Source organism: Protopterus annectens, chromosome 1.part0 (genome assembly GCF_019279795.1).
Source record: "Protopterus annectens isolate FY-2018-M chromosome 1.part0, PAN1.0, whole genome shotgun sequence".
NCBI lineage: Eukaryota > Metazoa > Chordata > Ceratodontiformes > Protopteridae > Protopterus > Protopterus annectens.
This window is the reverse complement of record NC_056725.1, coordinates 1,748,801,916-1,748,820,001: the sequence shown is the minus strand read 5'-3', so window position 1 is coordinate 1,748,820,001 and position 18,086 is coordinate 1,748,801,916. Positions and strand designations below refer to the sequence as shown.

The window sequence follows — 18,086 nt, the reverse complement described above, 5'->3', positions numbered from 1 at the left end:
ATCACCCATATCCCGCCCCCCATTAAGGAAACCACAGTCAAAGACTACTCCAAAGCCAACTCCATGCTTTTTAAGACAGAAGTGGCAAACCTCATGACACCCATGCAGATGGAAAATAGAGGTACGACTGCTGCATCTTACACAAATGCACTGTATAAACACATACACAAGTGCAAGGATCGTGCCATCCCCAACAAAACCAAGACACTATCCTCCCAAAAAAGGAAGCCAATCTGGTGGTCCCCTGCAACAAACTCTACAACAGAAGGAAGAAGCTGTTGCAAAAAATAGTAAAATCCCAAGATTGGAGAAACTCCCTGGTCAGCCTCAGCAAGAAGCTGAGATCCAGTTATGAAAATAAAATCGCCATCCACAAAGCATTCTACAGCTATGTCAAGAATCTCAATGGCAACACCCAGATCTGCTCTGAGCTACAGCACAATGGCACTAAATATACAGAACTAACAGACATTGCCAACATCCTGGCAGATAGCTTCAGTGCTAACTTTACCCCCCTCTCAGCCTCCAAAGGGCCCATCTTTATACCGGAAGAATGCAAAGCCCCTGTAATCACGGATGAAGTAAAGACTGCACCCTCCAAAGCCAAAAACACAGCATCCATGGGACCAGACAACATCCCAGGCTGCGTACTGCATGAACTACAGAATGAACTGGCACCCCACTTAAGTACCATCTTCAATCATAGCCTCACCTCAGGCTATGTGCCTACTTGAATGGCGCACAGTGACGGTTATCCCACTACACAATGAGGGGTGCCACCATGGACCCCAGAAACTATCACCCCATTAGCCTGGCGAGCTAGGTCTCAGTTTGGGTTTGTAAAAGGTAGATCATGTCTATTAAACCGGATTGCTTCTACAGCCATAGACAAGGGCAGGGTAGTGCACACAGCCTATCTTGACCTTGCCAAGGCTTTCAATACCATCCCCCACTCTGGAATTATAGATAAACTCATTAAACTGGGCATAAATCCCATTGTCACAAGATGGGTGACCAACTGGATCACTGACAAAATCAACATGGTAAAAGTAGTGAACTCCAAGTCCGACTTCAGACCAGTGATGAGTGGAGTACCCACAGGGTTTGGTCCTGGGTCTTCTCCTTTTCGGCATCTACTTCTCTGAAGTGCAGGCCAACACAGAAGGTCTTTGGCTAACAAGGTTCACAGATGACTGCAAACTGGGAGCCATAACAGAATCAACTAATGATGTAGGCATTCTACAAAAGGGCCTCACAGAGACAGATGCTTGGTTCCAAAGTCATGGCCTCAAGCTCAATGCCAAGAAGTGCATTGTCATCCCCTTTGGAAAAAACACGGTACCCATGACCTACCACATAGGCGGTAGCTCACTAAACACTGGAAGTGTGATAAGAGACCTTGGGACACAGGTGGACAGTAGTCTTTCTTTTGATAACCACATTGCCACAGTAGTCAGGAAATCCTTCTCCGTGGTACACCTCATCACAAAAGGGTTGTCTTCTAGAAAAAAGGAGGTCATTGTTCCTCTCTACTCATCCCTCATCAGACCCATTATAGAATACAATGCCCCATTTGGCATGTATCTCACAAGACACCTACAACAACTGGAAAGGCCACAGAAGTACCTCACTAAGAGGATTACCGGCCTCAAACAGATGCCATATGCAGACAGTCTCAAAAAGTTATGTCAAACCCAGAACTGCTGGACATGCTACAGTTAGAAATCTCAATCTCTCCGAACCACAATCTCCAGGGACCTAAACCTTGTCATCACAATAAACAGAACATGCTGGAGGGATAGATTCCTGTCCCAGAGACTTCCCATACCCTCGAACAAACCACCCATTAATGTCATGCGAAGCTCCTCACTTGGCCCTCTAAGAAAAATCTTGACTGGATGGGAAATAGAAAAATTCACCCCAGGGCTCACTTCTGTGGCACTGCTTAACAGGGGCACAGGAAAATAATTTTCTTGGGTGGCGAAAGCCAGGAAACCTTTTTGGCTAGACCTATATAGGCCCCAGGGCAGATAGCCTAGTACCTACCTATGAACAACCCATACACACCTCCTATCAACCCTTCTCTATGCCTTCTCAATACTAACTAACCTCTGCAGGACAGACAAACTAGAAACTTGCTATAATAAAATAGCAAAGTTTGTACCTGGTGCCTCATATAGGTCACATCACTGTATATATCAAACAACTGAATTGGCTTAAACTTCCTAAGCTTTTATACTTTAACCAACTAACACTTGAACGCACAATTCTTCACCAACCTGATAAAACTCCTGCTCTGCAAAATATCATTCACCCATACATAAGTTTTCGTTGTCTCCGCTCCAGTAATCTACACCTTTTAGATACTACTAAAGCCAACAATCACACAGGGAAATCTCTGTTCTCTAACTACATTCCGAAAATATGGAATAAGCTTCCAACCCTTATAACCTCAAACAGCTCTAATATACAACTTAAAAAGCTCCTTGAGTCACACTTAGAAGACACCTGTCTATGTTCTTGCAACATTCCTGGATAGACCTTCTTTAATCTCTCTTCTAGTTAATTATCCTTAGAAATAATGTAAAACAAAATCTCCAACTGATACTAACACCACCATCTATAGGTAAACTGCCTTCTATATCTCTAAACTGTATTTCAAAGTGGTTGATGTATCCTTCTTGAATGCTTCTAACTATAGAGCTTATTCATTTATGTATTTCCAGTTTACTACCACAGTAATTTATTACTATAGTTTTGTTATTCTATATTAAATCTGTAACTTCACCATCGTTTCTCCCAATTGTTGATGAAAAATGTACTGCTTCTTTTTTACATGTTTATGTACTTCTAATTTATATTTGTAATTTTTTTTATTTCTTCTGGAGTTTTATCCCCAGGCCTCTACTGAAAAAGGACCTGTGTCCAGCAAGACTTTCCCGGTAAACAAATGTAAAATAAAATACATAAAAAAAATTACTTTGATCCATGGGGGGGGGGGCTAAAACTTTGAAGACAGCTGGATATAGCAGCTTTACTCTCACACCTGCCTCTCAACATTATCTGATTGCCAAGATAAATTTGCTTTTGTTCTGCCTGGTATACAGTGAATAATCATTTTATACAAACACACTGCTGTCTCCAATTCTTAATACTTAACCCTTCTGTCTTGGCTGCCAGGTTTGGAGCATACACTTGATGTGTCCTTTCGTTAATAAATTCTGCTGTGGAACACCAGTCCAGTTGCTTATTTGTGCTTTCATAAAATCAATACAATCTGTTCTTTCCAGTTTCTTCTAACTCTATTTTTAAATAGTTCTTCTTGAAAAAACTCATTCAGCCAGCATTTTCTTCATGTCAACTTCTGATTTTTGCAGTTTTAGCAATTCAGCTGAATGGCTAGTTAAAACTTCTATTTTTCTATCCATTTGTTGCTTGAAATGATATATTCCTTCATCATCAATCATCTCTGAGTACATCTGATTTATTTTTTCCTCTAAATTACGAAATCCATTTCTTGGACCAAAATTGAAGCTTGAACTGCTTTTTACTGAATAGCTACAGAATTCTTCCCCACACAGTGTTTTGTATTCACCTTTTCTAGTTTATTTTCTTGCAGGCCTTCCAAATGTTTTCTTTGCCAGCATCCAGGCAGTATATTTACTAGCCAGTAACTGAATTTTACCAAAAAAAAAACATTTTCAATAGCACTCCTTTTTCTCAGTTTCTGTGTTCACAGTGGGAGAGCTGAAGTTATGCTGGTGATCAGTGTGTAGCCATATTGGAATTTAAAAAAATAACACTAAACTTCGAGTAAACAAAAGTGGTATAGCAAGTTTGTATAGCTAGTACTGTGCAAGACACCAGCACAATAAATGACAATGGGATACAGTTTTACTGATATCATGGGATGCAGACAAAATGTTTTGTTTACTTAAAAGAGAACAACTTTTCTGAATTAAAACTTTACCTTTATTAAAATAATTAAAACTTCCTGGCACCTCTGCTCTGCAGCCTTATGGAGACAAACATAACAGATGAAGATTTCATTCAGCTATTCTATATGGTTTCACTGAAATACAATCATTGACACCACCTTAAAACCTAGTTAGCCACTTAACAAGAACATTAACTCTTTAATTCCAAAAATAAATAAATAAATAAACATAAATTAATTAATTTAAATCAATCAGTGATTTAAGCTCCTAGGGTAATAATTTTGGCATCTTAAAATTAGCAACTTCCTTTGTTCAATCACCATTGTTTCAAATCAACCATTAAATCTGTGAGATATTGTAATAATACATTAATTTTAAAATCGTCCAATGAATGCTCCTGTTCTATAAGCAATTTGAGTAATCAAATGGTAGTTCATAATGTCCCCTACAAGCTCAAAAATCCTTCTGTTACCATGTTTTGTTACCCTTCTATAAAATGTAGGGCATCTACAAAAATAAGATAAATAACTCCTGTTCAGTTACCTCACCATTTGATACACAGTTACCTCTCTGCACTATGAAATACCTCCCACAAACAATCTGACCTTTCAGTTGTACTCCTGCTTATTTGTGACTAAAATGTATTTACCCACCACACTAAAATCTCTCTTTTAAGCATATCTTGGAAAAGGCAGAACAAAATCCTCCATAAACAAAATATGCCAGTATATACATACATCAGTGACCATTCTATCAATACAATAACTGTATGAACACACACAAAGGGTAGCTTTACAATCCCTTCATTGTCAGTATTTAACTGTTACCAGTGGTAAATTAAGTGTACCCTGGGCGGTCCTCCACTCATGGGCCCTTCACAGACACAAGCTTTTTGAGGGTTCATGCATAAATGCATATGATCTTTTGGTTTCACCTTCTTGATTGTTTTAAATTACATTTATTGTTGAATGGAGCTAAGTTTGCAAATATCTGTTAAAACCGAGTAGTCAAACATTAGTGAAAACATTTAGTAACTAAAAGCAGCAAAATTACCTATTTTAGAACATTTCGACCACAGAAGACCCCTCAAATTGGTATTGTGGTAATCCACAAATATCCATACCTGTCAGTTATGGCCTCTTCATTGTGTACAGTGAGACAGAATGGCCACAGTAAAATATAAAAACTTACTTTGCACAAATGTACACTAGATATGCAATGCCTGACTAATGACCAATTAATTTGATTATGACAAGTAGGGTCAGTCATATCCATCCACATACTGTCCCCTTACCCAACAATTATAGCCCAACTTCTGACTGTGTACCTATCAGATGTCTGGCTGGTAAACATAAATAACAATTATGGACACAATAATGCATTTCAACTTTGTTTCACACAAATACAAAGTAGTTTAAGTACTCCTACCAACCAGCAGCTATACCCACTTTGCCATTTACATCACATGTAACTACGACAAAAAATAGCTATTAGTGCAAAAGTCGTGGATAAAGGCAAAAAAAAGTAATGAGAGACAAAGGCCCAAAACCAGGGACAGATTTTTAATATTGATCTTACATAATGGTTTATGCATTACCATGCATTTTCAGAAAGATATAAAGTCATACTCAAATATCTGACTTATGATGACTGTAATTCTCAATGATTTGTCAAAAAAATGTATGAAAACAGATGGACAAATATGAAGCAAAATCATAGACATCTGACAGCTGCGTAACTTAAACTTTAAAGCAAACATGCAGAAGCCCAAGTATTCTAACTTATTTCACACCAGTCCACGCTACTGTAAAGTCAGACTACTAAACAAATGACAAAGGTTAAATTACTTTCAACTACAGACAGCCCCCCACTCATCTGATTGTGGAAAAATACCGCTCAGCCTGTCAGTACAAGAATCAGGGACAAAGCCTCACAATCAGTGAAAGATTTTTAATATTGCTCTGGCATACTTGGCCATTTTCTAGAATATTAGATTTTACACTAGCATGCATTTCCTGAAGGACACAGTTTGAAACTCAAATGTCTGTAATATTCAGTGACTGCAAATGATTTAGCAGAAAACCACAACTTTTGTGGAACAGACCAAAAATATGAGGTAAATATTCAGACAGATTCTGTGAAGTCAGAGGCAGTTTCAACTTTGTTTTGTACTGACAGCATCTAAAAAGAGACAGCATGTAAAAATTCCAACTTATTTCACAAATATGCATGCTAGTTTTGTAAACCCAGACTGTTTCAGCTATGCATATATAAAGGTAAAGTTGCTTTCATCCTCAGCCAACATACATTCCACCCAAAACTTAAAGCCACTTTATGAACACAGTGTACCTCAGACATCCCATTGTGGTAAAAAAATAAAGAAAGGTTGCATAATGTACTGCAGCTTTGTTTCACACAATAGCTCCCCACACTAAAACATCCCTTTCCAACTTGCTTCAAACATGCTAGTCTGCTAGTCCTTCAAAGCCAGCAAAAACTAATTGAGTAATCAGTCTGTCATGTTTTACTCACAGAAAGCTCACATACCAAGGTCAGCAATTACAGCTACTTTGTAGTTTGTGTAAGTAGCTGAGATGCCTGAGTGTAGAAAATGATAAAATAAAACAAGACTGAGTGAACTACCGACACCCTTTCACACAAACACATAGTTGCTGGATGGCCACAGCAAAATGCTTCCATCTCTCAACCTAGCTGTCTACTGAATGATATCAGATTACCCACCAAACTAAAAAAAAAAAAAAACTTACATTACAACAGTCCGCTGCTGCTATTTATGCAAACATTCTGCAATACTGTTGTGAAGTACATTGCAGTTTTACATAAACTTATATTAACTTGTTACTTACCCTACACGTTAGCCTTGAAATAAAATGTTCAGTTTCCCACAGCAAACATTAAAACACCAAAAGCATAAGACAGATGTGCCTTGTTACTTATATAGACAGCTCAGCATTTTAGCTGAAAAGTTTTGAAAAGGCTTAGGAATACTGTCCCCCAAATGTATACAATTTAAGGAACATTTTCTTTAAAATATTTTTGTAGTATAACTTCTGCATACACAAACTACCTTTCAGTTTCTCTTCACATTCTGTTTGTGTATAGGAGAAAAAGTTAAATGGTTAATGTCATTTGCCACACACAGTCTAACTGTGAATACTCTTTTGGTGGGGGGATCCCTAATGATGTGTACAGCAGATCAGGTATAGTACACAGTAGTTTTGCATTAATCAGAAACAATTCAGATTTCATCATAATACATGCAACAATCCCTACTTTGTAAGAGAACTGGACTCCAAGAATTAGGGATAGTTGTGTGCTCTAATGAAATTTGGAACACATTTCACCTATACAAAACTACTACATACCATGCCTGACCTGCTGTACACTCCACTAATGACTCCCCTCACCATGGGAGTATTCTTTTTTAGGCCACTGCAAAAAAGCATATCAATACTTCTCCACATCTTTGCTCAAGAATTCTGGACAAAGTTAAAATTAATGAGGGGGCATGTTTCATTCAACTCACAAACACCTCTTGGCAGTGGAATGTCACACCTCTACCACCATATATACATTTACATTCAAAAACATTTTCTGAAAAAATAATTAAAAAGCACTAGCCACAAAAATACAAATATCTTCAGAATGAAATTGCTATTAAAAGGTACCAATGAGCAATATTATCAGTAAAAAGTACAGTTTTGTACCTACCATAAATGTAGATGTTCGAAGATCCACATTGCTGCAGTCCTTACACTTGGGTAGTCCGCTGTCCTCGGTCGGCCCGAATATCAAAGTATAAGGCTGACGTCGGTCAAGGCGCATTTGACTGACACCAGGACGTCAGGGTACAAATGCGCATGACCGACGTCATATCCTCAGTCTTTTCTTGCCCCAGATGTCAGAAGACCCTAAAAATAAAGGTCAAAACCAAAAGACAGCAAACAACCAACCAACCACCCTTGCACTAACTATATGTACAATATATACACAATATGTACAACCCAACCCACACAACCACCTCTAACTACAGAGGGGAAGGAGGGAGGAAATTGTAATTGACTGCAGCAATGTGGATCTTGAACATCTACATTTATGGTAGGTACAAAACTGTACTATGTTCTTCATCTCACATTGCTGCAGTCCTTACACTTGGGTAGAATCCCAAAGCAGAGGTAGGAGGATGGCTAACTACAAGGAAGCAGGAGCTGCCAAAATGCCCTGCAAAACAGCAGTGGCAAAACCAGCCCTGGATTTAGAGTAAAGTGGCAGGTGATAATGCCTAGAGAAAGTATGCACTGAACTCCAAGTAGCTGCCTCAAAATATCCTTGGTTGCTACTACCCTCAAAAAGCTGTTGAAGTGGCAGTAGCCCTAGTGGAATGAGGCTAATCCCAGCTGGAATCTCCTTGCCATGATGGGAATAACAGAAAGAAATGCAAACCCAATCCACTTAGAAATAGTTTGTTTTGACACAGGCTTGCCCTGAGAACTCAAAGCAAAAGAAACAAACAACTGCTGAGACTGCCTGAACCCTTTAGTTCTGTCCAAATAATAACGCAACTGCCTGTGTACATCTAAAGTGTGCAAAATCTTTCCCCCTTATTTTGGGGATTTGCATAAAAAGTAGGCAAATGAATAGTTTGGTTTAAAGCCACACTAGAAACCACCTTAGGCATAAAGGAAGGATTAGTACGTAATGATACCCTATCCTTATGGAAAATCAAGAAAGGCTCAACCGCCATAAGGGCCTGCAATTCAAACCCTTCTTGCAGAAGTAATGGCCAACAAAAAGCAGTCTTCCATGACAAATATTTCAACTCAGAAGTAGCTGCAGGCTCAAAAGGTTGTAGAGTGAGTTTCTCCAACACAAAATTGAGATCCCAAGCAGGAGTAGGAGCTCTTCGTGGGGGTCGTATATTCTTTGCCCTCTAAGAAATTGCTTGAACAAAGGATGAGAAAACAATGGTGGGTCACAATCATAGTGAGCGTACATTGCTGCAGCATGAACTTTAATAGAAGAGTAAGATAAACCTTTGTCTAGTAACACAGTAAGATATTGAAGAGCCACACAAATTAGGCTCAGAAACATCAAAATCTTTTGCTGCACTCAAAATAAAAATCTCTTCCATTTGTCTGCGTACACTTTCCTTGTACTAGGCCTTCTAGCTTCCAAAATAACATTCAAAACTTGCTGAGGAAGTGGAGGCCCACTATGGTTCAAAACAGAATATGCCAGGCTGTTAGGTGCAGAGAGTGAAGCTTGACATTGAGCAAATGGCTGTCCTCCTGTGACAACAGGTGTGGAATCGAAGGCAAAGGCCATGGAGGCTTCCGTACCAGACTTCTCAGTAATGGGTACCAGTGCTGTCGAGGCCAATCCGGAGCTATTAAAATCATTCTTGGCTTGTCCTGTCTGACCTTTAGAAGTACCTTTGCGAGGAGAGGCAGAGGTGGAAAGGCATACACATGAAGATTGCTCCAATTGAAAGAAAGAGCATCCACTCTCCAAGCTGTGGGATGAAACCTTTTTGTGCAAAACTTTGGCAGCTGATGGTTTAGTGGAGAAGCGAACAGATCTATGTCTGGAGTTCCCCATGACACTGTCAATTTCTGAAATACATGAGGATCCAATTTCCACTCGTGGGGATCCATAATTGTCTGCTCAACACATCTGCTAAGGAGTTCTGTGCTCCTGGCAGAAACCTTGCCTGAAGATTGAGCTGTAAACTGAGAGCAGTCTCCCACAAAATCATTGCTTGCCTGCATAGAGGATACGAATGCGTTCCCCCTTGCTTGTTGATGTACCACATGACAGTTGTGTTGTCTGTTAGAATCAACACCTGCCCTGGAAGAAGTAATTCCTTGAAAGCTATTAATGCAAACTGGACTGCTAACATCTCCTTCATGTTGATATGTAGATGTTGTAGTCTGGCAGGCCACTTGTCTTGTATCCACTTTCCATTTAGATGAGCTCCCCAAGCTTTGTCTGAGGCATCTGTCGTTAAAATCTGACTGGCCTCTGGTCGGGTCACAGAGAGTCCCTTGTTTAGGTGACATTCCTGAGCCCACCACAAAAATTCCTTTTGAATGCAAGGTATTATTTGAATGACAGTGTCCAGATCCTGGCAGTGCTGTGTCCATACATTTTTGAGATACCATTGTAGCTTCCTCATATGCAGTTTGGCATTGGGAAGCACCAGAATACAAGATGCCATGAACCCTAAGGCTTGAAGGACTGTCCTTGCAGTCAGCCCGGACTGATGAGATAGCTGATGGAAGTAAAGGGATAGACTCTTTTGTTTGTCCGGGGTTAAAAGGCCATCTGGGATGCTGTATTCAGTCTCACACCCAGAAAGCACATGTCCTGAGAGGGTACTAGACTGGACTTTATTTCGTTCACAGAATACCCCAGGCATCTTAGCACTGCTATCACATATTCCAAATGATGAAGAAGCTCTTCCCTTCCTTGAGCCAGAATCAGGCAGTCGTCCAAATAAGGATAGATCTGTATTCCTTTTAGCCTGAAGAAAGCTATCACTGGAGCCAGAACTTTCGTGAACACTCTGGGCGCAGTAGATAGGCCAAAGGGCAATGCAGAGAACTGATAGTGAGAAGTCCCAGCTCGAAGACGCAGATACTTCCTGCAACTTAGTCTGATAGGAACATGAAGGTAAGCCTCCTTGAGATCCAAAGTTACCATCCAATGATCTTTGCCCAGCAGAGGTAAAAGCTGCTGCAACGTCAACATTTTGAACTTGGGAATGTCCAGATAAGTGTTTAGGATAGATAAATCCAAAATTGGTCTCCACGTGTTCCCCTTCTTTGGTACTAGGAACAGGCGAGAATAAAATCCTAGGCCCACTTCTGGCATAGGGACCGGCTGTATGGCCCCTATTTGGAGCAACAGAGAAACTTGCTTGTGAGCTTCTATTCTTTGTTGAGGAGGAACGTCTGGCATGCCTTTGAAAGGAGGCAAAGTATGGAAATAAAACCTGTAGCCGTGGTGTATGATATCCAATACCCATCTGTCTTGGGTAATTAAACTCCAATTTTCTTTGAAAAGTGCCAACCTTCCTCCCAAAGGTGCTGCCAGACGAGAAGGCTCTGGCAGCTGAAAAGGTAGGTCATTGGGTCTGTTTACGAAAGGACTGACCCCTGCCCTCACCGAAGACTGTGCAGGAGAACTCCCTGTTCTAGGCCTGAAAGAGCCCTGAGCTCTACCCCTACCACGCCTAGATCTACCCCTAGACTGGGAATCATAAGAAGGATACGCCCACCCCTTAGTAGGCCAATTTCTACTAAACTTTGGAGGCTCGACCTGCAAAAATCTTTAACAGTCTGCATAGACTTAGCCTTGTCTTCCATTTTCTTTAAAACTGCCTCAACAGGAGAACCAAACAACCGCCAGATTGCAAAGGAGCATCTAAAATCCTTGTTTTAACATGGTCAGACAAATTCTGATCCCTCAGCCAGGCGTGCCTGCGAAGAACTGACCCAGTGGCAGCCACCCTAGACGAGGCCTGTACAGCATCAAAACCACATTGCAAAGAATGCTTACCCACCTGTTCAAACATGTACTAAATCTTGCAACTCTTTACAATCAATACCTTCTGCCAGAGCATCAACCTTAGCCTTCAATTGTGAAAGGAGATAGTTTTGGTATTTCAACATGTGAAACTGGCAATTCAAAGCCCTCATAGCAAGAGTGGAAGAAGTATAAACTTTCTTTCCCCATCTATCCAAGGCCCTGGCTTCTTTGTCTGCAGGAACCGGATTCTTTACAACAGAAGCCTTAACACCTTTAGGCCCCTGGCTAACAGTTTCTGGGTCTGCCCTAGGACTCTTAAAAGAAACTTATGAGCTTCAGGCACCCTGTAATACCTATCCGGTTTAACAGGAGCAGGAGGCAAAGAATCAGGATTAAGAGAAGCCTCTGTAAAAACATCTTCCACTACATCTAAAACAGGAGGTATAGCCAAAGGCCTATGCTGGGGTAAAACAAAATTCCTAAGCCTTTTCCTGGAATCAGAGAAGTCCTGACCTTCCCACTTAAAATGCTCCCTCATGGAATGAAGAGTTTCTGAAAAGAAAAATCCTCAGGAGGAGAAGCAGAAGGAGTAGAATCATCCACATCAGAATCAGAATAAGGAGAGTACTCCTGCAAGTCTTCAGTCGAAGACTCTGAAACATATGAAGCCTGCTCAAAACTCCCTAGCTCAGGCTCCACCCTAGGTCTCTTATCAGGAGGGGCATAGAACCCTAATCAAAGTAATCAAATCTTCTGCCATTTTAAGCATATGCTTCTTAGGCACAGTTCCAGAAGAACTAGGGTGACACCAATTGAAACTGAACCTGGCCTGCCCTGGGAGAAGCCTTTGAAACAGAAGGAGAGGGCCTAGCCACCCTAGGAAGGGAGGGAGTATAGTAACCTGAGAAGCCCCTCAGCCTGACCCGCCTCCTGAGAGGCCACATCTTGCAATAATAAAGTCTCACCCTGGGAACACAAAGAAACCTCCGGTGGAGCCACCAGCTCCACCGACACCTCTAAAGAACCGGCGTCGGTACAGACGGTTCTTCTAGCCTAGGCTTAACTGCTTTGTCCTTGCGCATCTTGAAGGCGAAGGGCGGAGCATCCGGCGGCATTTTATAATTGCACCGCTTCCCAAAGACTAACCTGGCACAATCCAACCTTCTCTTTATAGTGCGTTTATTGAATCTAGCACAAGAGCGACAGCCAACAACGTCGTGCTCAGGCCCTAAGCAAGGAATACACAAAGTATGATAATCTCTATGCGTATCTGTTTCCCACAAGAAATGCAATTATTGACTTTTCTGACATCCGTAAATCACTGAGGCAAGAAAAAACTAAAATATTCCCAACGGGTACTTAGCCAACTTTGAACTCGGTCTGAAACTTCGAAAACGAAAAATCTCAGAACGCCAACCGGCACTTGCAATACTGCTTCTGCATCGGACCATGCGGCAAAAAAGACTGAGGATATAACGTCGGTCATGCGCATTTGTACCCTGACGTCCTGATGTCAGTCAAATGCGCCTTGACCGACGTCAGCCTTATACTTTGATATTCGGGCCGACCGAGGACAGCGGACTACCCAAGTGTAAGGACTGCAGCAATGTGAGATGAAGAACATCGTCTTCTTTACAGCGATAACATTCAGTACATTCATAGTCTTTACATCAATATTTAAGCAATAACCCATGGCTGGGTTCGGGTAATGCTGGATTTACCCACAGTTGGTGTGGTTTGGTCACGAGGGTGAAACAAAGCCAACTGTGGGTAAATCCAGCATTACCCATACCCAGCTATGGGTTATTGCTATTATACAATGACATTATTTAAGAAAAAAAATACTTAACTTTTCTTAAATAATGTCTTTGTATAATGCCTCTGTGCTGCCCTTCTGCATTTTTCCTATATACTGGGTCTTTTTTTGATGTACTGCTCATGCTTATGGGACTTTTGTTCCCACACTTATGCAGTACATCTGTGCTGTGCAAAAGTAGCAATGGAGAAAGGAAGATCTCCGTTGCTTTTTTTTTTTTTTAATTTATTGAGAAGAATAGAAAGAAACTGGGAGACTTTTTACATTCAGGAGAGCTGGGACAGACAAAATAAAAGGATAATCGGTTAAGTTTCTTTAGTTTTGCAGAATGTACCTGATTATCCTCTTATTTTTGTCTGTGCCATCTCCCTCGTTTGTTTCAGGTCTTCCGGAAGAAAAGTAAAAAAAAAATTATGAGATATACTAATGGGAAAAAGTCTAGGCTACCAGACATTTTCCCGTTGCAATATTCTCAGATTTATAATGGGCATGCTGGATGGGCTGGCCAATCAGCGTGCATGTTTTTGAATATTAATGGCCAGTCATTGTATAATGTAACATAATACACACACAAACAAAAAATTATATTTTTCTCTAAAATTTAAGAAACTTTTCATTTGATTCAGACAGACTTTTAAGCAATAACCCACGTTTGGGTGTGGGTAATGCTGGATTTACCCATGGTTGGTGTGGTTTGGTCACGAGGGTGAAGCCTGAAAAACAAAAAATACTTACATTTCTTAAATAATGTCTTTGTATAATGCTTCCATGCTGCACTTCCTCATTTTTCTGGTATTCTGGGGCTTTTTCTGATGTACTGTGCATGCGTATGGGACTTGCATTCCAATGTTTACCCAGTACATCAGTGCTTTGGAAAGGAAGCAACAGAGAAAATAAAGTCTCCATTGCTCCTTTTTTCTTGTTTTTTTTTTTTTTTAATTAAAAAGGGGGTAGGAGAGGGGCAGAATGCAAGAAATATAAAGAAAATCAGGTACGTGTCTTTAGTTTTAAATAACATACTTGATTTTCGTAGTATTTTCTCCAGTCTGTCTTTCTTGTATGTCTGGAGTCCAGATTACAGATTTTTTTTTTATTTTTGTTAAAAAATAAATAAAAATACATAACTCTTACAGAATATAACAAGGGAAAAAAGTTTGGGCAACCGAACCTTATTCTACTGGTATATTCTCGGATTTACACAGGGCACGCTGGTTGGGCTGACCAAAAATTATGCTCATTTTAGAATATTAATGGCCAGTCATTGTATAATGGTGTTTATATGACAGCAATAAATTAAATTATGAGTGCTTATTTACTGATGAAAATCTGTGCTTCTTTGTATAATTAACGAACAACACTAAGTATCTTTTAAGATGCACAATTGACAGTGCAAAAGTCAATGACAGTTTTCTTCAGCATTATCTAATGTTTCACCTGATTGCCATGCAACAGTTTGCTAGCAACTTAGTTTTGGAAATATCAAGGTGTACTATACTTTTTCTTTCTCTCATCAGACCATGCCTCTCAATAACATGTGGCTCTGTTGGTTATGAAAATATGAATGTAAACACAAAAATATGAAAAAAGTGACAAATAGTAATCAATATTTCCAATGTAGAACATCCTAAATCAACACTTTTAGTGTTATTTTGTTATCTACACTTAGCCCTTTTCTTATGCTGCCTACTATTAATTAAATCACTCTGTTAAGGAAAGCAGCCTTAACAAATATCAGGACATAATAAGGAGCCATGAGTGTTAACTGGAATTACACAAAACAATTTAGTATTACTACACTACTTAGTTTACTTTAAAAAAAGTTAATACAAAAAGCAAACTTTACATCAACGTACATTTTCAGAACAATATGTCTGAAATGCTTCAGCTGATTGTAACCCTCAGTGACTGACCAGAAAATCAAACACTGTAGGACTGACAAGGAAAAATGAGACAAAATCAGGGACAGCTGACAGGTACATATCTAGAATGCAAAGCCACAATTTTAGGAAGTGCTGGCACCATACTTCCTCTAACAGCTTTACAGGACAAGAAACACTTGCACATAAAGAGAGAGAACAACGGCAGTTAAAAGTTATGGCAATAGGGTAAATAAAAAAGTGCAATGCCATCTGCTTAATACAGAGATGGCAGGCAGCTTTCAAAAACTGTAAATTCCTTAATGCTGTTTTCACTGTGCAACCCCATTGGTTGAGGTGATGTTACCAGAAACAACTCTGGGCAGCCAGAGAAACCAAATTAGTGTATTCTCCTCTCTGGCTTTGTGCTTTTGCTTCACCAAGAAGCAAAATTTAAATTTCTTTTTCAACCCTTGTTTTTGCTGTAATTTGCAGTGCCGTAAATTAGAAAGTGACTAAGGTACTCTTTTAATTAAAAGAAAAAAGTCAGTCCTAAAAATAATACTCAGGGATGTAAACTCCTGAAGAAAGACAAATTTATAAAAGTACTGAAAAAAGTGGTAAGACTGAGAACTGAGTAGCCAGCCATGGGCCTCTTGGAGCTGTGGGATCCCTATCAGATGACTGTTTTTTCAGAAAATCAAGAGTCATATGGTCGAGATCATATGACTCAGTTTCTGAAAACTCGAACATCCAAAACCAAAAAAAGGTCCACAAAAATTGTCTACGTTTTTGCAATGGCCCATGTGAGGGCTGCACACCCCACACCCCCTGGCAAGAAGAAAAGGGCAAATTTCACTTTCTGCACTGTACAGTGATCTCCGATCACAACCTTTGAGGTTTCGGAAACTTGATCATAAGGTCTCGACCAAATGAACTGCAAGTTTCTGAAAATGCGATCATAATCTGAAAGGGTTCCGAGCTGAGAGCCGTAGAAGGCTCCTGCAATGACCTCTATTATAAACTATTACTATCCATTACCGTTTATCCTCCTAAGGGGTAAATATAAAATGCCTCTTCCTCTTTCATAAAGACTTTCTTTACTGTCTGTATCAACTGCTGTTTGCTGTAACCATTAGGTAAAACTTATTAATCAAACAATTTCTTAAAATGTTATAACTCATAACCTTCCCACTTGAATAATTTGCCCATGCTGTAATGAATCAGTAAAACATCTTAAATTATCACTTTCTGTTGTATTCAGAATCTAGAATATTCACAGTTCAGCTTTGTCAAGGATAACTCATTCCTTCTTAATCTTGTTAGTTTCTTTGAAAAGTCACTTGAGTCCTGTGTCAAGCACTTCCTTTCCACACTGCTTATCTCAACTTGGCCACAGCATTAGACACCACTCCTCACTCTTGTGACATAAATAAGCTATTTAATGCTTTTGGCTGGTATCTACACCTCCATCTAGTAACAATGATACCTTTCTAGATGCATGGGTAAATCTACAACTCCCAGCAGGCAGACTATAACATAAAATGCCTCTGTGGTTCAATCTTCTACACTCTTGGGAAGACACATCATCATCAACCCCCTGTTTCCTTATTTTCCACATTGCGTTAGAGTATCACATCAATTGTTGCCAACTCCCTCGATTCAATGTCACTTACCTTCCTTCCTTGACAACATGACTGCCACATGTCATGCAATCCAGCCATCTATTTGCTGGACATCCTGATTTCTCTTGCCATCTTCCTGTCTCTCCCAAATCTTACCCTTGTGTTTGCAATCTGAGGTCATACACTGAACACATGCTACTGAGAAGGCTTTGGCACCCTGGCCAGATGGTGAAAACCTATCTGTTTACAATAGTGTAACAGTGACTTCAGTCAGACATCCATTCTAGGACACATGAAGCAGCTGGCTATTATGTAAACAGCAATGGCCTCTACAATGTCCCTGCTGTCATTTCACCTAATACTTGTTTCCAGATGCAAAGTAACTATGGAATCCCTGCAGAGTCATCTCTGGTGTGTACATACCAAAGATGCTGATAAGCTGGTCACTGTCTAAATGGTATCAGTCCACAGTCTCCTGTTCAATAAAATTCTGTGATATCTATCATGCTTGCATTAAGCCTATGGCATCTCAATTTATGGCAAGCAACAGCAACATGCTTCTGACTTTGTAAAACGCTGGTACTCCTAGCATGTCTCCATCGGTACCCATCTACCTTCCAGCACACTCCATCAACTGCTAATTCCTTTTTTTATGTCTGTAGCATTACAGATGCATGTTAATGAATCACAGCACACTATACTTACTTGTATGATTAGCATACACTAAGAACCAGCCCTCCCTGGCTTTCTTTATCCCAGCCCACATAGTTTTACTTTGAAACCACATCAGTTTTAAATATAGAATTCAGCCACACAAACTGACTAAGACTTCTTAGGGAATGTTGTTTTTCTGCATGACGCCCACTACTTTAAGGCCATCAGTACTACCAGTACTGTGATACTTTCCCTGTTACCTATAGTTATTTTCAGAAGTCACAGGCAGATTTCTCAATTGCAGAATTTAATCTACCATTTTACTTCAGACATTTTCCAAAAAAGTACTCATGCAGTCTTACTTAGCAGTGAATAGCAGTTTTTAAGATACACTTCCAAGGCATATGACTTTTCACTTACTGTGGTTTAGCTTTAGTTAGTTATTGATGGTTGCTTCAAAGCTATCAGTTACTTGAGGAGGATGGTACTAGAACGTAAAACGTTTACTAGTAAAGAGAGTCTCAGTTGGACTGATGGCACATTTAGTGCCATCACTGACAAAGGTCAGACTTGATTTCTGGGTACTAGTAATGCCAGTTAGAAAAAGGCCAGTGGCTAATTTTCCTTCATTACATGTTGTGCTCAT

General features: G+C 39.9%; 1 protein-coding gene across 1 annotated transcript in view; it reads right to left on the bottom strand.

Annotated features, from left to right (window-relative positions):
• IGF2R (insulin like growth factor 2 receptor) overlaps positions 1–18,086 on the bottom strand; it is a 2,372,344-nt gene that overhangs the window by 916,684 nt on the left and 1,437,574 nt on the right. The window lies entirely within an intron of this gene.